The sequence below is a fragment of the Aethalodelphis obliquidens genome, unplaced genomic scaffold (assembly GCF_003676395.1).
Source record: "Aethalodelphis obliquidens isolate GAN/ISIS:26980383/991018 unplaced genomic scaffold, ASM367639v1 scaffold78, whole genome shotgun sequence".
NCBI lineage: Eukaryota > Metazoa > Chordata > Mammalia > Artiodactyla > Delphinidae > Aethalodelphis > Aethalodelphis obliquidens.
Window position 1 is genome coordinate 5,351,940 of NW_020838022.1, and position 24,825 is coordinate 5,376,764.

The following is a 24,825-nucleotide window of genomic DNA, read 5'->3' on the forward strand; positions in this document are numbered from 1 at the left end:
ATGTTGAGTAATCTACAACATGCAGGACTCCTAGATTAAGACGAATCTCAGAATTGAGAGTGATAGACCTGAAGGAAATTTAGAGATCATTTAGTACAGTGATGATAAAGAAGACGGTACGAGTGATCCTGAGGCGGTGTATCAGAATCAGCTTGGGATGGAAAGTAAGTACTGCTCACCACAATACTGTCCGTAATTGCAAAAACATAGAAACAACCAAAAATGTCTATCAGTACAGTTAAATGAAAGATGGTATAAACATACAGAGAAATAAAATGCAGCTAGTAGAGCATGTACTGGTACAGAGGTATGTGCGTGAAACATACTAATAGAAGCAGCACAGCATAGGGGTTAAAGACTCCACAGTCAAACTGGCTAGGTTGAAAGCTCAGGAATGACATGTGCTGGCCTGTGTGACCTTGGCCGAGTTGCTTAATCTCTCAGTGTCTTGGTTTCCGAACCTATACTGTAGAAATCATAACAGAGTGCTGTGAGGGTTACATCTGCCCATGGAAAGCATTTCAACCACCGTCACGCATACTCAATCTGACAGATAAAGTGGTAACAAGGCCCTTCAGGATCTGAATCCCGCTTGTCGGTCCAGACTCATCTGCTGCCATAGCCTCTACTTATAATCTGAAAAGTTACTAAAGAGAATTCTTTATTCTGTGCTCTCACAGCACTCAGCTCATATCTCTGCCACTTACCACATCAAATTGTACTCAGTGTATTTACATGTTTGCATCCCCTAGTAAACTGTGTTCCCCAGTAGATCACAAGCCTATGAACTTTGTCTGGATCATTCATTCATTCAACAAATATTTTTGAACATCCACTATGTGTCAGGCACTTCTCAAATATATCCTCAGAGCTAATATCCAGTAGATGCTCAAAAACTATGAGGCAGTTTGGTATGGTACAAAGAGATCAAAATTTGGATCAAGAAACATTGGGATAGAATTCAGATTTTGCCACATACTATCTTTTGTACGTGAGTCTTTCTGGGCCTTAGTTTTCTTAGCTGTAAAATGGGGCTATCATCACTTAATCCATAAAATTGTTGAGGATTAAGTGAGAAATTATACAGAAAGACCTAGCACAGCACCTGGCACAGAGTAAGGAAGTCATTAAATGTTAGTTTCCTTCCTACTAGATATTAAAATTATGCTTTAAAACTTTAACTAGATTTCCAATTCCAATCTTATTTGGGCCAAATCTCCTGCTAAAAACTACAAATGATAAATATAACAAATATCTCCTTAAAAGAAACATGAGCATGGAATGTACAACACCAATAGTTAACCCTAATGTAAAGTATGGACTTTGGATGATTATGATGTGATGGACCAATGTAGGTTCATCAGTTTTAACAAATGTCCAATTTTGGTGGAGGATGCTGAGAATGGGGGAAACTATGCATGGGTGGGGCAGGGGGTAGATGGGAAATCTCTGTACCTTCCTCTCAATTTTGCTGTGAACCTAAACCTGCTCTAAAAAGGTAAAGTCTTTAAAATTTAAAAAAGAAAAAAAGCAACATGAGGTGACAAGAAAGTAAGGAACTACCATGCCAAATTCTAAGGGAAAGTAGGAAGCCAGAGAGGTCAGCTGGGTAAGGGAGCACTGATGCTACTATTGCCCTGAGGTCACCTGCTGAGCTGGGCAAACTTGAACTTGGGTTTGGGTAGCTTCATGGGATGAAGAGGCGGGAACTCAGGGAAGGCCCTCCCAGGTGAAAAGGCTAATATGAGACCCTCTGCACATTAAGCTGAGACCACCCACCCCCTCCAAAAGTAACATCCTCAGGGAAAAGGTGAGCCAGAAGTGAACCTGCTCCTATAGTCCCAATGGACTATTGGGAAGATGGCCTTGAAGCTAAACAGAACAAGGCAGAGGTGGGGGGAGAGAAATAAAACTGTCCTTAAAAAGTTGTGGCCACAGACCAGCCCTGATATAGATTTGCAGGCTGGATTCACATCATCATGGTGGCCCCAGAAAGTTCAAGTTATGGATTATTTTAAGGTGGTCCCAGACTGGTATTTCCCAAAGACTCCTTGTGGAAGTAAAGGAAAATCCTCTCTGGAGGAAAGTACTTCGACCCTAGGACTCAAAGAAACTCCACAAACAATCTTCGAGAACAATAAATATGTAGTCCAAAAAATGGAGCATACGAGGAAAAAAGGAATTATGAGCAAGAATCAGCAGAAACCAACTTGTAAAGAGTTCAGTTCCAGAAATGATCACAAGCAGATTTAAAATTAACCAAATTTAATATATTTTAAAGACATCAAATACAAGTGTGAAAGCATGTGCATGAAACAGAAAAGTACAAAATAATGACCTAGCAGATCTGAAGAACAAAACTTGTAGAAATGAGAAGATGATTACTGAAATTCTCTTCTCTTAAGAAAAGGAACAAGTGAAAAGAGAATTTATAGACTAGAAGATAGACCAGAAGAACACAGCACAGGAAAAAAGTGGAAAATACAGAAGGGAAGTTAACAGACATGGAGGAGGGGCTTTCCTGGTGGCACAGTGGTTAGGAATCTGCCTGCCAATGCAGGGGACATGGGTTCGAGCCTCGGTCCAGGAAGACCCCACATGCCACGTAGCAACTAAGCCCGTGTGCCACAATTACTGAGGCTGCGCTCTAGAGCCCACAAGCCACAACTACTGAAGCCTGCGGGCCTAGAGCCTGTGCTCCGCAACAAGAGAAGCCACTGCAGTGAGAAGCCCACACACCGCAAGGAAGAGCAGCCCCCTCTCAACGCAACTAGAGAAAGCCCACGCACAGCAACGAAGACCCAACACAGCCAAAAATAATAAATAAAATAAATTTATTTTTAAAAAAAGCAAAAGAGAGACATGGAGGAGAAAATAACATTTAACATAGCTTTCATTGGAGTCTGAAAAGGAAAGAAAATATCTCACCATGGCTGAGAATTACAGAACTGATAAAAGGCACCAATCCAGGAAACTTAAGGAATTACAAACAGGATTAAAAACAAAGCAAAACAGGGACTTCCCTGGTGGCGCAGTGGTTAAGAATCCGCCTGCCAATGCAGGGGACGCAGGTTTGAGCCCTGGTCCAGGAAGATCCCACATGCCACAGAGCAACTAAGCCCGTGCGCCACAACTACTGAGACTGCGCTCTACAGCCCACAAGCCACAACTACTGAGCCCACGTGCCACAACTACTGAAGCCCATGCACCTAGAGTCCGTGCTCCACAACAAGAGAAGCCACTACAATGAGAAGCCCGCGCACCGCAACGAAGAGTAGCCCCCCGCTCACCACAACTAGAGAAAAGCCCGCACGCAGCAATGAAGACCCAATGCAGCCAAAAAATAATTAATTATTTTTTTTTTTTTAAAAAGCAAACCAAAAATCCATGACCAGACACAGAATCATGAAACTGCATAACACCCTCTAAAGAAAGAAGTGACTGGGAGTTCCCTGGTGGCCTACTGGTTAGGATTCTGGGCTTTCACTGCCTTGGCCAGAGTTCAACCCCTGGTCGGGGAACTGAGATCCCACAAGCTGTGTGGCACAGCCAAAAAAAAAAAAAGAAAAAACTGTGACTAATAAGTAGGTATAAATGAAAGGACTATAACAGAAATACAAACCTTAAATATTAGAAGAGTTACAACAATAAAAATGTAGACCACATAAAGACTTTTCAAATAAATATTATATTTCATGGAATCTAAAATGCCATCACTTATAAAACATCGTTACAGACTTCCCTGGTGGCACAGTGGTTAGGAATCTGCCTGCCAGTGCAGGGGACACGGGTTCCAGCCCTGGTCCGGGAAAATCCCACATGCCGCGGAGCAACTAAGCCCGTGTGCCACAACTACTGAGCCTGCGCTCTAGAGCCCGCGAGCCACAACTACTGAGCCCACATGCCACAACTACCAAAGCCCGCACGCCTAGAGCCTGTGCTCCGCAACAAGAGAAGCCACCGCAATGAGAAGCCCATGCACTGCAACGAAGAGTAGCCCCCGCTCACCACAACTAGAGAAAGTCTGCACACAGCAAGGAAGACCCCATGTAGCCAAAAATAAATTAATTAAGTAAATAATTTTTAAAATTTTTTTTTAAAAATCATTATTTTATGTACTGCTAAAAAGAAACACTGTCAATTAACCTTTAACATGCCATCAACTGGAAGACACATCTTGATTTCATAAATGTTAAAATATGGGGAAACATGAGTCTTAGAATCAATAAAATGTGAAATATCAAAATAGTAAAGAAAATGTAATAAAACAGAACTGAAAGCAAATGTCATATCAATACATGTAAATGGGCTTAACTCACCTATTAAGAGGAAAAGATTTTTCAGAAGATACCACAAAGCAAAATTCAACATGTTGTATAAAAGAGACACATCTAAAAGAGATTCTGAAAAGTTAAAAATGAAAGGATAGGCAAAGTTACACGAAGCAAACGTATGCAAAAAGAAAGCAAGAGAGCTGGACTTCCTCCTCCAGACATGATTGAATAACACGAGACTAGATTTACTCTTTCACCTTAAACAACTTTTTCAAATGGGTAAAATATACGAAACAACAGTTTTCAGACCTTGGACAACAAAGAACATTAAAAGAGTGATCACCCAGAGAAGGGGAAGCCTCACGCTTCCTTCCCAGAGAGGATTTCCAGGTTGTGGTGCAGGGAAAGGGTACTCAAGCAGAGCCCTGCAATCTCTCCCAGTTGAGAAGACAAAGTTCAAAGTCCAGAGAGGCCAAGGGGGCTAGATTTTGTGGGGCAGATTACCAGAGAGAGGAGAGCCGCACAGAGATTTCTGGAGACAGGCAAGGGGTCTCTTTCATCAGAGTATTGTAGTACAGGCATGTAAGGCGTGCCAGTTATTGATTTATTGCCTCTCATCCCCAAATTCATGCTCTTTGACCTCTGTGAAAATTATCTGGGCCCTTTCAATATTTTAAATAATTCTCCTTCGCAACCTGCCACTGAATGAAGCTTTATCAGTAGAGGGCGCTGGATAGACACTGCAAGAGAAAAGGGTTTTGTTTCCTGGTCGATGAATGCTCACTCCGCAGCTCCTGTTTCTTCAGCCTCAGCAACCTCTAAGGAATTAATGGATCCACTTATCATAGTAAAAGAGAGAAACAAAAGACATCAGGTGGAGGGGGGTGAATACGCAGAGTACAGAAGATTTTTAGGGCAGTGAAACTACTCTGTATGATATTATAACAATGAATACATGTCATTATACATTTGTCCAAACCCATAAAATGTACAATACCAAGAGTGAACTCTAATGTAAACTATGGACTTTGGGTGATAATGGTGTATCAATGAAGATTCATCAATTGTAACAAATGTGCCACATTCTGGTGATATCACGTGCCTCCTGATGAAAGAACACATCACTACTTTATCTTGCCAAAGAGATCAAACCTGAATCTAATCAAGCCGCTGGATCCATCTACCAATTTGAAGGAATCAGGGACAGAGGAAAATGCACCATTGTTTGGATGAATAATAAAGGAATGGACAAATGGATAGAAAGGTGACAAATCAAACACAGAAAATGCTAATTATAGAATCTAGGTGCTGGGTTTATAAGTGTCCACTATATAATTCATTCAACTGTTTGTGCATTTGAAAATGCTCACAAAAAACACTGAAAAAAGATACATAAAATGATCAAGTCTAAACTATAGCATCTAGGGATGTAGACTTGGGTGACAAAACCATAAAAGAAACTCAAGGAAGTGATTAGGGTAAAACTTAGGATAGTGGTTATTTTAGGGGAAGGAAGAGTGTTGTAACTGGGTAGGGACACATGGATACCTTCTGGGGTGGCTGGCCAAATTCTATTTCTTTTTTTTTTTTGGCGGTACGTGGGCCTCTCACTCTTGTGACCTCTCCCGTTGCGGAGCACAGGCTCCGGACGCGCAGGCTCAGTGGCCGTGGCTCACGGGCCCAGCCGCTCCGCAGCATGTGGGATCTTCCCGGACTGGGGCACGAACCCGTGTCCCCTGCATCGGCAGGCGGACTCTCAACCACTGCGCCACCAGGGAAGCCCCAAATTCTATTTCTTGATCTGGCTGGGGTTTACAAAGGTGTTCCCCTTATAACAATTCATTACACTTTATATTTGTTCTGTATGGTTTTCTGTATCTGTATTTTACAACGAAAAGTTTTTTTTTAAAGTCCATATCCTTTGACCCAGCAATTACACTTATATGAATTTATCCTAAGGTCATAATTAGAAAAGAGTACACAGAGGTTCGCACAATAATAACTATCATTTACTGAGTGCCTACTACGTGTCAGACACTGCTCCAAGAACTTTACAAGTCTTATCCTATTTATCCTCACAACAATCCTATGTGATATATACTATCCTTATCCCCATTTTACAGATGAGACTCAGAGAGGTAAAAGAATGTTCACTGCAGCATCATTAATAACAAAAATTGAAAACAGCTAATCATGATGGAATGGATAAAAAATTATGATCCATCCATACAATGGAATATTATGAAACTATTAAAAAGTATAATCATTTTCTCGTTCTTGTATTGCCTGTCTCCGTATATATGTGTGTGTATATATACATAATATACAAAATGAACATGGAAAGAAGTCCATTATAAACTTCTAAGTAAAGACAAAGAAGCAGATTACAAAAATATATATATTACAATCTCACTTAGATTAAGAAATTACATATACATAAAAAGAATCTATTAAAATTGAGGAGGATTATATGAAGACTGCACTTCATACTCTTTATACCTCTGTGTTGTATGAGGGTTTTACAAACATGTATTACTTTTTTCCCCCTTTTTTTTGGCCACAATGCACGGCATGCAGGGATCCTAGTTCCCCAACCAGGGATGGAACCTGGGCCCCCTGCAGTGGAAGCTCAGAGCCCCAACCAGTGGACCACCAGGGAAGTCCCCAAACAGGTATTACTTTTGTAATCATCGTGGTGGTGTTCGTACAATGCTAGTGTACTTAATGAATTTAAAACTTTTTATTGATAAGACAACCATATTTGCCACTTTGATTCTAAATACCTAATTCAGCAGTTCTCAAACTTTTTTAGTCTCAGGACTCCTACTCTTAAAAATTATGAAAAACCCTGAAGAGTTTTTGTTTATGAGGGTTATATCTACCCATAGTGATCAAATTAGAAATTAAAATGAGAAAATTTTAAAACACAAGTGTACAGAAGCACACACTCCATTAGCCTTTAGAGTGATGACATCATCACACTTCACATAGCTTCTGGAAAATTCCACTGTACACTCATGAATGAGTGAGAGTAAAGAAGGCAAAAGACATCTTAATATTATTATGGAAATAGTTTTCACCTGGCAGACTCCCTGAAAAGTTCTCAGAGAGTCCCAGACCTCACTTTGAGAATAGCTGATATAATTAGTCCTGCAAAAAAGATGAATTACACTATAACACTATAAACAACTTTTCTGAAACTTCCCTACAGCTTTAAGTTTGCAATGGAAGGAAGTCTGCCTGTAAAGGGGGGAAGGAGAAGGACATCAACATCTATCCAAAATAAATATCCTTAGGGACTTCCCTGGCAGTCCAGTGGTTAGGACTCCATGCTTCCACCGCAGTGGGCATGGGTTCAATCCCTGGTTGGGGAACTGACATCCCACATGTGGTGCAGTGTGGCCAAAAAAAAAAAAATCCTTAAAATAAAAATGAATGAGAAAATTCTCAAGAAAGCATTCCTCTATATATAAAAGGGATGACAAAAGACAACTGCTGGTTTCACTTAACCTTGGTAATCTTAGGGTGGCAACCCACAAATGTTGATAAAAGTTACTGCTACTCTGGCCAACTGGGGCTCTTTCATCCTATTGGTCCATTTATTCTTCCCAGACCTTCAAAGATGTGGTCTTTAAATGGTTCCAAAGAACCATTCCAGGGAATTCCTTGGCAGTCCAGTGGTTAGGACTCTGTTCTTTCACTGCCGAGGGCCCGGGTTCAATCCTTGGTCAGGGAACTAAGATCCTGCAAGCAGGGAAGTGCAGCCAAAAAAAAAAACATTTCCATATAGACTTCCATATAGAGTATCAAACACAGACTATATTAATGCAAATTTCTCCTACTCATTAACTCCTGTCTTCTGCCACTTTTCCCTTACTTTAAAAGAATTATCAATTAAGCAGTTGTTTGCTGCTTTTCCTCCCACATTCCCTATGTGAATGTTTCCCATTGTGAGAAATACATATCACTGGGGATATAAGAGATAATTTTAGGTAGTAGGTGAAATAACAATCTGTACTCTACTTTTTAATCTAGTTACTTGAAAATAGATGAATAAAATATATAAGTAGTACACTAAGCCTGTCATTTCTGTAATTTCCTGCTAAATAAATTTAAGTTAAATTATGAATAAATAGGGAGTTCCCTGGTGGCCTAGTGGTTATGATTCTGGGCTTTCCCTGCCAGGGCCCAGTTTCAATCCCTGGTCAGGGAACTGAGATCCCACAAGCCGTGCGGCGCAGCCAAAAAAAAAACGACGGATAAATAATAATACAGGTGCCTCAGATGTGGCAAAAATCAACAAGGTGGTGCATGAATGACTGAAATTCAAGAAGCACTGCCCTTTTCTCTGGAAAGAAACAATTAAGGGCACCACCAATTAGACACCAAAACAGAAACCTGGCAGGCATCCTCTGCTCCTCTCTCTCCCTTCCCCTTCATCCCCACTGCTGATCCACATCGAGTCTCCCCCTTCATCCCCATTGCTGAACCACGTCAAGTCTCCACATGTAACACAGATTATAAGCAATGCTGCCCTGGTTGAGCCCTTCCATGCCGATTCAGCCTCCATGGCAGCCCCAAGACACTTCTATTACCCTAGGGCCCAGTAGAAAACAGTTTGAAAACCACAAGACAGATTTCAAAAACAGTGTGATTGAGACTTCCAAGATAAAAAGATCTGAGTTACCATTGCAACAAAAAGAATAAAATACCTAGGAAAAAACCTACCTAAGGAGACAAAAGACCTGTATGCAGAAAACTATGAGATACTAATGAAAGAAATCAAAGACAACACAAACCGATGGGGAGATATACCTTTCCTGGATTGGAAGAATCAATATTGTGAAAATGACTATACTACCCAAAGCAATCTACAGATTCAATGCAATCCCTATCAAACTACCAATGGCAATTTTCACAGAATTAGAACAAAAAATTTTATAATTTGTATGGAAACACAAAAGACCCCAAACAGCCAAAGTAATCTTGAGAAAGAAAAATGGAGCTGGAAGAATCAGGCTCCTGGACTTCAGACTATACTACAAAGCTACAGTAATCAAGACAGTATGGTACTGGCACAAAAACAGAAATAGAGATCAATGGAACAGGATAGAAAGCCCAGAGATAAACCCACACACCTATGGTCACCTAATCTATGACAAAGAAGGCAAGAATATACAATGGAGAAAAGATAGTCTCTTCAATAAGTAGCACTGGGAAAACTGGACAGCTACATGTAAACGAATAACATTAGAACACTCCCTAACACCATACATGAAAACAAACTCAAAATGGATTAAAAGCCTAAATGTAGGGACTCCCCTGGTGGTCCAGTGGTAAATAATCTGCCTCACAATGCAGGGGACATGGGTTCGATCCCTGGTCGGGGAACTAAGATCCCACATGCCGCAGGGAAACTAAGCCCTCGGGCCACAGCTACTGAGTTCATGCACCTCAACTAGAGAGCCCGCGTGCCACAAACTACAGAGCCCATGTGCCCTGGAGCCCGTGCACCACAGCTAGAGAAGAGAAAACCCACATGCCACAACTAGAGAGAAGCCTGCACACCACAATGAAAGATCCCACATGCCCACAATTTTTTGGCACAGCCAAAAAATAAAATTAATTAATTAATTAAATGTTAAAAAAAAAAAAGACCTAAATGTAAGACCGGACACTATAAAACTCTTAGAGGAAAACATAGGAAGAACACTCTGACATAAATCACAGCAAGATCTTTTCTGACCCACCTCCTATAGTAATGAGAATAAAAACAAAAATAAACAAATGGGACCTTAAAAGCTTTTGCATAGCAAAGGAAACCATAAACAACACGAAAAGACAACCCTCAGAATGGGAGAAAATATTTGCAAATGAAGCAACTGACAAAGGGTTAATCTCCAAAATATATAAACAGCTCATGCAGCTCAATATCAAAAAAACAAACAACTCAATCCACAAATGGGCAGAAGACCTAAATAGACATTTCTCCAAAGAAGACATACAGATGGCCAAGATGCACATTAAAAGATGCTCAGCATCACTAATTATCAGAGAGATGCAAATCAAAACTACAATGAGGTATCACCTCACACTGGTGAGAATGGCCACCATCAAAAAAATCTACAAACAATAAATGCTGGAGAGGGTGTGGAGAAAAGGGAACCCTCTTGCACAGTTGGTAGGAATGTAAATTGATACAGCCACTATACTATGGAAAACAGTATAGAGGTTCCTTAAAGAACTAAAAATAGAACTACCATATGACCCAGCAATCCCACTACTGGGTGTATTCAAAAAGACACATGCACCCCAATGTTCACTGCAGCACTATTTACAATAGACAGGACATGGAAGCAACCTAAATGTCCACTGACAGATGAATGGATAAAGAAAATGTGGTACACATATACGATGGAATATTACTCGGCCATAAAAAAGAAATGAAATTGAGTTATTTCTAGCAAGGTGGATGGACCTAGAGAGTGTCATACAGAGTGAAGTAAGTCAGAAAGAGAAAAACAAATATCGTATATTAACGCATATATGTGGAATCGAGAAAAATGGTACAGATGAACCTATTTGTAAAGCAGAAATAAAGACACAGACATAGAGAACAAACAACCGTATGGATACCAAGGGGGAAAGGGGGCAATGGAATGAATTGGGAGATGGGGATTGACATATATACACTATTGATACTGTGTATAAAATAGATATCTAATGAGAACCTACTGTATAGCATAAGGAACTCTACTCAGTGCTCTGTGGTAACCTAAATGGGAAGGAAATCCAAAAAAAGGGATACATGTATACATATAGCTGATTCACTTCGCTGTACAGCAGAAACTAACACAACATTGTAAAGCAACTATACCCCAATAAAAATAAATAAATAAAATAAAAAAGGTCTGAGTTGGAGTCCTATGTCTGCCACTTACTAGCGGTATGCCCCTAGTCATGTCCCTTACCGTCTCTGAGATTGAATTTCATCATCTGTAAAACAGCAGTAGTAGATTCTAGCAACAGGGCTATTCTAAGGGTTAAATTAGTCACTGTATATAGAGTGATATAACATTGCTCCTGGCTCCTAACAGGCATTCAATGCTATTTTCCTTACCATTGCATACAGGACCTCCTGCCATGATCTGGCTTCTGCCTACCCGCCCCCCACTTTTTTTCTGGCCCTGCGGCTCAACATGCAGGATCGTAGTTCCCCAACCAGGAATTGAACCCGGGCCCCCTGCAGTGGAACCATGGAGTACTAATCACTGGAACGCCAGGGGATTCCCCCAACCCCCTTCTGCGCTTCATCTCTACCTGCACCCCCCAAACCACAAATCTTATGTCACAAACACACTCGGTTATTCACAGTCCCCCAATCACAGTATGCTGTTTCAGACTTCCAAGCTTTGGACCACACTGATTTCCCTACTAGAAATGCTCACCCACCCATTCATCTGACAAATACTTTTTCATTCCCTCCATTATATCCTCACTGCCCCTTAGTCTCCTAGCACATAACATTTTATCACAGCGATTTGCTTACAAGTCTATCTCCCTACATAGGACTGTGAACTTCTAGAGGGCAGGGACCACTTGTCTTTGTATCCCCAACACCTAGCCCAAAACCGAGAAGATGGTAGGTGTCCCATTCATGTTTGTTAAGTGGCTATAATAGAAAGCAAATTGTAAATGAAGCAACATTCTTATATTTCTGTAGTAAGTTCTCAATACTTACATGGATAATGCAAGCATCTTTCGATATGCCATGTTGGGTAATAAAACATCCTATTGGAAATCCTGGTGTGCAGTACTTTTTTCCATCTTCCATATCGTGACACCATATCACTGGCATATTATCAATAATCCTAAATATAAATATTTTTTAAGGAAAAGATTTAAAAAGCATTTCAAATCAAGCAATACTAACATCATCTTACATACATTTAAGTTCAGATATTTAATCAAACTCAAGTCACAAAAAATAGTACACAATTTCAGCAGATATTAAAGTTATTAAAACTACTTCTGAAAGGAAGTGAAAAATTAAGTCATGTGATTTCAGATGCCAAACACAACACTGATGTTGATAATTCAGTTATATTCCTCTCTTCAAGAAATCGAGTTTTTGGGCTTCCCTGGCGGTGCAGTGGTTAACAACCCACCTGCCAATGCAGGGGACACAGGTTCAAGCCCTGGTCTGGGAAGATCCCACATGCTGCGGAGCAACTAAGCCCTTGAGCCACACCTACTAAGCCTGCGCTCTACAGCCCTCGAGCCACAACTACTTTAGCCCGCACGCCTAGAGGCTATGCTCCACAACAAGAGAAGCCACAGCAATGAAAAGCCTGCACACTGCAACGAACAGTAGCCCCTCGCCGCAACTAGAGAAAGCCCGCGCACAGCAACAAAGACCCAACGCAGTCAAAAATAAATAAATAAATTTATTTTAAAAAAAAGAAATCCACCTTTTTCTTTTGTTTTTTTTTTAAACACGTTTATTGGAGTATAATTGCTTTAAAATGGTGAGTTAGTTTCTGCTTTATAACAAAGTGAATCAGCTATACATATACATATATCCCCGTATCTCTTCCCTCTTGCGTCTCCCTCCCTCCCACCCTCCCTATCCCACCCCTCTTGGTGGTCACTAAGCACCGGCCTAATCTCCCTGTGCTATGCGGCTGCTTCCCACTAGCTATCGGTTATACATTTGGTAGGGTATATATGTCCATGCCACTCTCTCTTTGTCAAGCTTACCCTTCCCCCTCCCCATGACCTCAAGTCCATTCTCTAGTAGGTCTGCATCTTTATTCCCGTCCTGCCACTAGGTTTCTCATGATCATTTTTTTTTTTAGATTCCATATATACATGTTAACATATGGTATTTGTGTTTCTCTTTCTAAATTACTTCACTCTGTATGACAGACTCTGGGTCCATCCACCTCACTATAAATGACTCAGTTTCATGTCTTTTTATGGCTGAGTAATATTCCATTATATATATGGGCCACATCTTCTTTATCCATTCATCTGTCAATGGATACTTAGGTTACTTCCATGTCCTGGCTATTGTAAATAGAGCTGCAATGAACATGAGTCCATGACTCTTTTCTTTTCTTTTTTTTTTTTTTGTGGTACGCGGGCCTCTCACTGTTGTGGCCTCTCCCGTTGCAGGGCACAGGCTCCGGATGCACAGGTTCAGCAGCCATGGCTCACGGCCCCAGCCACTCCACGGCATGTGGGATCTTCCCGGGGCACGAACCCACGTCCCCTGCATCAGCAGGCGGACTCTCAACCACTGCACCACCAGGGAAGCCCCATGACTCTTTTTGAATTATGGTTTTCTCAGGGTATATGTGCAGGAGTGAGACTGCTGGGTCGTATGGTAGTTCTATTTTTAGTTTTTTAAGGAACCTCCATACTGTTCTCCATAGTGGCTGTATCAATTTACATTCCCACCAACAGTGCTGGAGGGTTCCCTTTTCTCCACACCCTCTCCAGCGTTTATTGTTTATAGATTTTTAGATGATGGACATTCTGACTGGTGTGAGGTGATACCTCATTGTACTTTTGATTTGCATTTCTCTAATGATTAGTGATGTTGAGCATTCTTTCATGTATTTGTTGGCTATCTGTATATCTTCTTTGGAGAAATGTCTATTTAGGTCTTCTGCCCATTTTGGGATTGGGTTGTTTGGTTTTTTGATATTGAGCTGCATGAGCTGCTTGTAAATTTTGGAGATTAAGCCTTTGTCAGTTGCTTCATTTGCAAATATTTTCTCCCATTTCAAGAGTTGTGTTTTCATCTTCTTTATGGTTTCCTTTGCTGTGCGAAAGCTTTTAAGTGTCATTAGGTCTCATTTGTTTATTTTTGTTTTTATTTCCGTTTCTCTAAGAAGTGGGTTAGAAAGGATCTTGCTGTGATGTATGTCATAGAGTGTTCTGCCTATGTTTTCCTCTAAGAGTTTGATAGTGTCTGGCCTTACATTTAGGTCTTTAATCCATTTGGAGTTTATTTTTGTGCATGGTGTTAGGGAGTGTTCTAATTTCATTCTTTTACATGTAGCTGTCCAATTTTCCCAGCACCACTTATTGAAGAGGCTGTCTTTTCTCCATTGTACATTCTTGCCTCCTTTATCAAAGATAAAGTGACCATATGTGCATGTGTTTATCTCTGGGCTTTCTATCCTGTTCCATTGATCTATATTTCTGTTTTTGTGCCAGTACCATACTGTCTTGATTACTGTAGCTTTGTAGTATAGTCTGAAGCCAGGGAGCCTGAATCCTCCAGCTCCGTTTTTCTTTCTCAAGATTGCTTTGGCTATTCAGGGTCTTTTGTTTCCATACAAATTGTGCAATTTTTTGTTCTAGTTCTGTGAAAAATGCCAGTGGTAGTTTGATAAGGATTTCATTGAATCTGTAGACTGCTTTGGGTAATAGAGTCATTTTCACAATGTTGATTCTTCCAATCCAAGAACGGTATATCTCTCCATCTATTTGTATCATCTGTGTCTGTATGTCAGGCATTCACTTTTCGATGATTAAAGTGAATCATCCTCCCAGCTCCACTCAAAAACCAGCTACAGTGCTGGACACCCTATGCCAAACAACTAGCAAGACAGGAGCACAACCCCACCCATTAGCAGAGAGGCTGCCTAAAATCATAATTAGGTCACAGGCACCCCAAAACACACCACCGGACGCGGTCCTGCCCACCAGAAAGACAATATCCAGCCTCATCATCCAGAACACAGGCACTAGTCCCCTCCACCAGGAAGCCTACACTACCCACCTAACCAACCTTAGCCACTGGGAACAGACACCAAAAACAACAGGAACTACGAATCTGCAGCCTGCGAAAAGGAGACCCCAATCACAGTAAGTTAAGAAAAATGAGAAGACAGAGAAACACACAGCAGATGAACAAGTAAGGTAAAAACCCACGAGATCAAACAAATGAAGAGGAAATAGGCAGACGACCTGAAAAAGAATTCAGAGTAATGATAGTAAAGATGATCCAAAATCTTGGAAATAGAATGGAGAAAATGCAGGAAACGTTTAACAAGGACCTAGAAGAACTAAAGAGCAAACAAACAATGATGAACAACACAATAAATGAAATTAAAAATTCTCTAGAAGGAATCAATAGCAGAAGAACTGAGGCAGAAGAATGGATAAGTGACCTGGAAGATAAAATAGTGTAAATAACTACTGCAGAGCAGAATAAAGAAAAAAGAATGAAAAAAATTGAGGACAGTCTCAGAGACCTCTGGGACAACATTAAATGTACCAACATTCGAATTATATGGGCCCCAGACAAAGAAGAGATAAAGAAAGGGACTGAGAAAATATTTGAAGAGATTATAGTTGAAAACTTCCCTAATATGGGAAAGGAAATAGTTAATCAAGTCCAGGAAGCACAGAGAGTCCCATACAGGATAAATCCAAGGAGAAACATGCCAAGACACATATTAATCAAACTGTCAAAAATTAAATACAAAGAAAAAATATTAAAAGCAGCAAGGGAAAAACAACAAATAATATACACAGGAATCCCCATAAGGTTAACAGCTGATATTTCAGCAGAAACTCTGTAAGCCAGAAGGGAGTGGCAGGACATATTTAAAGTGATGAAAGGGAAGAACCTACAACCAAGATTACTCTACCTAGCAAAGATCTCATTCAGATTCGACGGAGAAATTAAAACCTTTATAGACAAGCAAAAGCTAAGAGAATTCAGCACCACCAAACCAGCTTTACAACAAATGCTAAAGGAACTTCTCTAGACAGGAAACACAAGAGAAGGAAAAGACTTACAATAACAAACCCAAAACAATTAAGAAGATGGTAATAGGAACATACACATCGATAATTACCTTAAATGTAAATGGATTAAATGCTCCAACCAAAAGACATAGACTGGCTGAATGGATACAAAAACAAGACCCGTATATATGCTGGCTACAAGAGACCCACTTCAGACCTAGGAACACATACAGACTGAAAGTGAGGGGATGGAAAAAGTCATTCCATGCAAATGGAAATCAAAAGAAAGCTGGAGTAGCGATTCTCATATCAGACAAAATAGACTTTAGGGCTTCCCTGGTGGCACAGTTGTTGAGAGTCCGCCTGCCGATGCAGGGGACACGGGTTCGTGCCCCGGTCCAGGAAGATCCCACATGCCGCGGAGTGGCTAGGCCCATGAGCCATGGCCACTGAGCCTGCACGTCCGGAGCCTGTGCTCCACAACGGGAGAGGCCACGACAGTGAGAGGCCCACGTACCGCAGAAAAAAAGAGAATAAAAGACTTTAAAATAAAGACTATTACAAGAGACAAAGATGGACAGCTTTTTCTTTTGATTTTCATTTGCTGTATCATAAGATTTTACACAAACTTTTACACGTTTCTGTCTTGTTAAAACTATTAAGAAAGAAAATTAAAAATATTAAGAGATTTGACTAAATTGTATAAATCAACTGTCACAAAACAAGCACTTTATCTTACAAATAAAACTTTTCTTCAGAGACTTCAGTATGCCATCATTCTCAGCACTATCTCCTCTACATTTCAGTTCATACCTAAAATGATTACAGTAGACACACACACACACACAGACACACACACACACACACACACTGCTTTCACCACTAAACAGAAGAATTTGCCTTCTTCAGTGTTACAAAAGGTGGGGTATAAAGTCCATTGTAGCAGGAATTCCCTGGCAGTCCAGTGGTTAGTACTTCATGCTTCCACTGCAGGGGATGCAGGTTCCATCCCTGGTTGGGGAACTAAGATCCCGCAAGCCTCACAGTGCAGCCAATAAATAAATAAATAAAATCCGCTGTAGCTTTCTAAAAACTACCCTGATCTACAACCCTTCACTTAAAACTGATAATAAAATTGGTTATAGTGCTGGTTACACAACTCCATGAGTATACTAAAAAGCATTGAATTGAACACTTATGAGTGGGTGAATTATTTGGTATGTGAATGATCTCCAATAAAGCTGTTCCCAAAAAAAGTGATAATAAAATATCTGATACTTTTAATATGAAACCTCTTGTTTACATAGTCTAGCTACAGGAGATTATCAAGATGAAGTGCCAATGTGGTTCATCAGAAAACAATAAGCAAGAATAAACAATGAAAATTTAACACTTCATATCCTGAAATCATACAAATATTAATCCTAAAATTCCTTATTGGCAACTGAACTAAACTGTCATGTTTCTTCCGTCCAAAGGATAGCATTTCTTGAAAAGGCGCACTTTTCTCTTAGGATAATGGTACTCCACAAGGGAATTGTGTGCAACTTTAATCATCGAAAAGTGAATGCCTAGCACACAGACCAATGGAACACATCAATAGAGAACCCAGAAAGAGACCTACACAACTAGGCCCAAGTGATTTTTTCACAAAGATTTAAAAGCAAGTAAGTGGAGGAAGAACTGAAATTGCTGAAAAGGTCTTTCCAGCAAATGGTACTGAAGCAATTGCGCATCTACAGGCAAAAAAAAAGAGAATTTCAACCCAGACCTCACACCTTATACAAAAAATAAATCGAAATGGATCAGACTTAAATATATAAAGTCAAATTATAAAACTTTTAGAAGAAAGTCTTCAGGACCTAAGGCTATGCCAAGTCTTCTTAGACTTGACACCAGAAGCATGATGCATAAAAGGAAAACTTGATTACTGGACCACATAAAATTTAAAACATTTGCTTTGTGAAAGACCCTATAGAGAAGACGAAAACACAAGCCACAGACTGGGAGAAACTATTTGCAAACTACTGTTGCAATAAAGGAATCATAACTATTGATAGAATATACAAAGAATTTTGAAAACTAAATAGAAAAAGAACAGAAAATGGGCAGCATGAGGGAGCCTTGTGCTGATGGAACTATGCTGTGTATTGACTGTGCTGGTGTGTACACAAATCTGCATCTCTCACACACATACACACACACACACACACACACACACACACACGAGTGCATGTAAAACTAGTGAAATCTGAGAAAGGTCTATGCATTGTCCAACGTCAATTCCCTGGTTTTGCTATTGTACTATAGTCATGCAAGATGTTACCATTGGGCAAACCTGGGTAAAGGGTACACAAGACCTACCTGTTCATTTTTTTGTAGCTTCCTGTGAATCTGTAATTATTTCAAAATAAAAAGTTGTAAAACAAGCTAACGTCTGATGGTTTCACATATATTAAAATTGATCCAATTATACACTTTCAATATGTGTAGTTTATTGCACTTCAGTTATACTTCAATGAAGTTGAGAAAAAAGAAGAAAAAAGTTAGTGCCTTCATAACCATGACTGCTCTTGAAAACATCCTTACTCTATCCCCATATCTATTAAGATATCAAGGGCAATATCAATAGACACTGAGAGTCCAATTACATCTACTCATATCACCCTACCCAAAATATGCAAGAACAAAAAATTAAACTTTTTTTATGAAGCAAAAATAAAACTTGAAAGGTAAAACCTTTGTGTGGAACCACCAACTACTGCAGATAGCTTAAAGAGCATATAGTGTCATCCCTCAGTATCAGTGGAGGATTGGTTCTAGAACTCCCAAGGATATCAAAATCCACAGATACCAAAATCCACCATTGCTCAAGTCCCTCATATAAAATGGTGGAGTATATTATGCATATAACCTACACACATCCTCCCCTATACAGTTGACCCTTGAACAATGCTGAGGTTAGGGGGCCAACCCTCCCTGATGTTGAAAATCTACCTGTAACTTATAGTTGGCCCTCTACATAGATGGTTCCTCTGAATCAGGTTCCACATGCAGGGATTCAGCCAACCACAGGTCATACACTGAAAAAAATCGGGGTATAAGTGGACCCACGCAGTTCAAACCTGTGTTGTTCAAGGGTCAGCTGTACTTCATACCATCTCTACATTACTTATAATACTTAATACACAATGTAAATGCTATGTAAATTCTAGTTTTGCTTTTGGGAACTTTCTGGAATTTATTTCCCCGAGTATTTTCGATTCCAGGTTGGTTGAATCTTCAGATGCGGAACCCTTGGATTTGGAGGGCCAACTGTATTAATGTATTCTTCTGGCAACGCCGGATTCTACCTCCTTTCCTCTTTCTTTACCTCCTTTTAAAGCAAAGACTCTGGTGCAATTATGGTTGACCCTTGGACAACACAAGTTTGAACTACCCGGGTTCAGATACATGCACATTTTTTCAATAAATATACAGTGGGCACTCTGATTCCATGGGTTCCACACCCACAGATTCAACCAACCGTGGATGGCAAATGTAAAATTTAATACACGATCCATGGTTGGTTGAATCTGCAGATGTGGAACCTGCCTATGTGGAGGGCTGACTATGGGCTTGAGCATATGTGGATTTTGGTATCTGCAGTGAGTCCTGGAACCAATCCCCCACGGATACCGAGGGATGGCTGTATATGTAGTTGGTTTTGAGAAGATTCATTTTAAAATAAGATTTAAAATAAGATCAACTGAATAACCTCATAAGGAGATGATGTTATTCGTTCTCCAAATAGTACTTGTCCAACATTTTCAGAAGGGCTTTTCTTTCCGGAGTCTTGACAGAAGTCAAAAAAAAAAAAAAAAAAGAGGTTCAAGTAAGGTAAAAAAAAAATCAGCAAAGAAATCAGTCCTTATAATTTATCTAGCCTCTCCACTTTTTTTTTTTTTTTTTGCGGTACGCAAGCATGTGGGATCTTCCTGGACCGGGGCACGAACCCGTGTCCCTGCATCGGCAGGCGGACTCTCAATCACTGCGCCACCAGGGAAGCCCTAGCCTCTCCACTTTTAATGGTAGATTCTTCTAAAAATATGACCCAGAATCTTTCTATTTATGATTTATAGACCTCATTATATGTTCCTCTTTAAACTGTTTAACCTCTGATAATTATGAATTCATTATTTTAAATGCTCATGGTACTGCTCTTGACTTTCGTAATGCAGGTAATCACAATCAAAAAGAAAACAACACTTTTTAGGATTAAACTTCAAATTGCATATAAGCACAAATAAGGAAACAATGGCTTAAAGTCTGTACTGATTCTAACCTGGGACATTTAGAAACTGTAATTATCAATTCTGATCAAAGGGGAATTAAAAAACAAACACCCCCAAACACATTCCCACATACTCACAAATCAAATAGTTACTAGGTGAAAAGAACTACAATTACCTTTAAGTAAATTTGAATGTAAAATGGCTTAGGTCGAAGACAAAATAAATGGTAGGCCTCTGTAATGTTTTAAATTCTCATACTAACACCCTACATTTACACCTGGTATTTTAATAAAAATCAGACCTGATTTTATTTCTGCTTAATTAGTAGAAATAAAGTAATACCAAAGGGAACTACAATCATTTTTTCTAAGAAGTACATCATTTGTTGTTATTCTCAAATGAATGATCATACTGAATCTTATAATAACTACTCACTACTAAACTAAGCACCTTCATCCATTAAAAACCTTAGTATAAACCTACCTTAGTATTTGATATTTTAGAAATAAGATACAACTCTGCAAAGATATTTTTTCAAGTTCAAAGTGTAGTAAATTTATAATTTTCCCTTCTTAGAAAGAAAAATCAAGTATGGCAACTTCCTAGTTTTTTAAGCACTTGTCTCACCTTGAAAGCTCTCTATTCTAATCATTTTTTCTGTTACGTTTATTATAAAATTACCACTACATTTCTTAATATATTCAGGTTTTTCGTTCACTAACTTTAAAAACTTAAGGCGGGCTTCCCTGGTGGCGCAGTGGTTGAGAGTCCGCCTGCCGATGCAGGGGACACGGGTTCGTGCCCCGGTCCGGGAAGATCCCACATGCCGCGGAGCGGCTGCACCCGTGAGCCATGGCCGCTGAGCCTGCGCGTCCGGAACCTGTGCTCCGCAACGGGAGAGGCCACAACAGTGAGAGGCCCGCGTACCACAGAAAAAACAAAAAAAACAAAAAAACTTAAGGCACATTTTAACACAATTATATCATAATTATGATATAAATTAATCACAATTATATCAATTATATTGGATATAATTATAATACTTACAACTTACGTATTATACTCATAAGGTAGCACAGATTCCACTGAGTCCAATCTATTTACAAATAGTGCTACTGATGACTACAAGAAGGGAAAAAAAAATCATTACTAATACAAAGTAATATAAGGTAGCACTTGCAAAATACATAATGAAGTAAGTGAAAGGTAATTGGGTCTATTGCTCCCATCAATTTATAACTGTATAGTTGTAAATTTATAACTTAGCACAATGTTATAAATTTATAACACACTACAGTTATAAATTTTTAAAACAGTATAGCTATAAATTCATAACATTTCATTTATCTGGCATCATCGGGGTCTTTGAATACATAAATTTTTCAGATACCTCAGCCAGGTTAAGGTTACCTCTTAACCTTTTTTAATTATAGAATCCTTTGAGAATAGGATGAAAGCTATGGCTCCTCACCCCAGAAAAGCACACATATTCACCAAATTCCCTGTTCAGCTTTAAGAGGCTTCATAGGGCCCCTAGAGTCCATGGAACTCAAGTTAAGAACTTGAAATAATTAAAGCTACCTGCGTAAGTGCTTTTTTTTGCATTATTGTAACCATTTTTATAAGATTATTCTAAAATACACTTCACTCTTTCCTATCTTAAACAAAACATTACGATCACAATTTAACCTTCCTTGATGATTCAGGGTCATTTTGAGCATCAATCATTGCACCTGCTTTGACTCTGTGACATCTCCAGTATCAAATGAGATGAGAACAGCTATTTGCCCCAAAACTGAATGGCAAGAGATAACTATTTACACCCCTGCTACCCACACCCCTCCACCCCTACCAAAGAACATAAACTTGTTTGTAAAGAGTTTCTCTTTCATTTTGGCTGTCAGCTGTCATTATGCCTTTTCTCCCTTCTTTTTTTCCCCCTAATCTGCTACAGGGTAAGCCCTCAATGTGTGTAATAAATGATCAGATTTGTTAAAACTATGTGAAAAAGGACATAAAAAAGAATGAAATTTTGCCATTTGCAACACCATGGATGGACCTGAAGGGTATTGCGCTTCGTAAAATAAGTTAGACAGAAAAAGACAAATACTGTATGATATCACTTATATGTAGAATCTAAAAAATAAGATGGGGCTTCCCTGGTGGCGCAGTGGTTGAGAGTCTGCCTGCCGATACAGGGGACACGGGTTCGTGCCCCGGGCCGGGAAGATCCCACATGCCGCGGAGCGGCTGCACCCGTGAGCCATGGCCGCTGAGCCTGCGCGTCCGGAGCCTGTGCTCCGCAACGGGAGAGGCCACAACAGTGAGAGGCCCGCGTACCACTAAGAAAAAAAATAAATTAATTAAAAACTAAAAAATAAGATGAATGAATATAACAAAACAGAAACAGACTCACAGATATAGAGAACAAACTAGTGGTTACCACTGGGGAGAAGAATGTGGGGAAGGGCAAGATAGGGGTAGGGAATTAACAGATACAAACTACTGTGTATAAAAGAAATAAGCTGCAAGGATATATCATACAGCACAGGGAATATAACCAATATTTTATAACTTTAAAAAATTTATTTATTTATGTTTTATTTTTGGCTGCGTTGGGTCTTCGTTGCTGCGCGTGGGCTTTCTCTAGTTGCAGCGAGCGGGGGCTACTCTTCATTGCGGTGCGCAGGCTTCTCATTGCAGTGACTCCTCTTGCTGCAAAGCACGGGCTCTAGGCGTGCGGGCTTCAGTAGTTGTGGCACGTTGGCTCAGAAGTTGTGGCTCGTGGGCTCTAGAGCACAGGCTCAGTAGTTGTGGCACACGGGCTTAGTTGCTCCACGGCCTGTGGGATCTTCCCGGACCAGGGGTCGAACCCATATCCCCTGCATTGGCAGGAGGATTCTTAACCACTGCGACACCAGGGAAGTCCTATAATAACTTTAAATGGAGGGAATTCCCTGGCGGTCCAGTGGTTAAGACTCAGTGCTCTCACTGCTGGAGCCCTCGGTTTCATCCCTGGTCAGAGAACTAAGGTCCCATATGCCGCACAGCAAGGCCAAAAAAAAAAGCCTATGTCAAAAAGACTGTCTGAGAGCATGAAGTTAGTTCGTGAACATTATAACATCTCTTCTGGCTCTTCACAGGACGCTTTTGCTTACTTCCCTGGATCTCAGCTGTGCTCTTGATAATTTACCAGACAGGAATTTTTAAATCACTAAAACAGCAGAACTTGGGTAATTCTTTTTCAAAATTTCATATGCTGCTTTTTAAAAGATTGAACATCTGCTATCATCTATACATGTGGTTAGATTTTTCTTTTTTAAAGACAAGGACATGGAAAGTTATCACACTTGGGAACACATGTAAATAACCTTACTATAACTCTGTAAACAAGAGAATTGTATCTACACTTAGCGAAATCTAATCAGAAATTTAGCAATAGCAACATATATGAGTTATAGTTTTATAAAGGTGAATAGGCAAAGGTTTCTAAAGGACAGCAGATAATTAAAGATAATAGTTCTCATCTAGAGTCCCCAAACTGACAAAGTACATAAGATTTCAATTATATTTTAAAATGCAGGACTTCCCTGGTGGCACAGTGGTTAAGAATCTGCCTGCCACTGCAGGAGACATGGGTTCAAGCCCTGGTCCGGGAAGATCCCACGTGCCACGGAGCAACTAAGCCCGTGCGCCACAACTACTGAGCCTGCGCTCTAGAGCCCGCGAGCCACAACTACTGAAGCCCGCGTGCCTAGAGCCCATGCTCTGCAACAAGAGAAGCCACTGCAATGAGAAGTCCGTGCACCACAACAAAGAGTAGCCCCTGCTCGCCACAACTAGAGAAAGCCCACGCACAGCAACAAAGACCCAATGCAGCCAAAAATAAATATAAATAAATAAATAAAAATTTAAAAATAAATAAATAAAATACATATTTGGAGCTTACTATATTTATAAGAACCTTCATAGTTTCTCAACTCAAGTGGAAAAAAGATAGATTAATCAATAAATGGTGTTAAGACAACTGGTCACCAATCTGAAAAAAAATTAAGAGGGCTCCTCTCATATATTACAGCAAAAAATGTTAACCTTATTTAAATGTTAAAACTAAAACCATAGAAGTAATATAAAAAACCATAGGAGGGCTTCCCTGGTGGTGCAGTGGTTGAGAGTCCGCCTGCCGATGCAGGGGACATGGGTTCGTGCCCCGGGCCGGGAAGATCCCACATGCCGCGGAGCGGCTGGGCCCGTGAGCCATGGCCGCTGAGCCTGCGCGTCTGGAGCCTGTGCTCCGCAACGGGAGAGGCCGCAACAGTGAGAGGCCCACGTACCGCAAAAAAACAAACAAACAAAAAAAAAACCATAGGAGAATTATTTTATAACCTTGGCTGGTATGGTAAAGATCTCTCAAATAGGGCACAAAACTCAGAAGTCATAAAAATTTGACAAATAGAATAAAAGCCAATTTTTCTAAACGACAAAAGAAAAAAAAAACAATAAGCAAA

The 24,825-nt window shown here is 40.0% G+C and overlaps 1 pseudogene; it reads right to left on the reverse strand.

Moving 5' to 3' along the window:
- LOC113612526 (transmembrane 9 superfamily member 2-like) overlaps window positions 1–24,825 on the reverse strand; it is a 72,720-nt pseudogene that overhangs the window by 45,709 nt on the left and 2,186 nt on the right.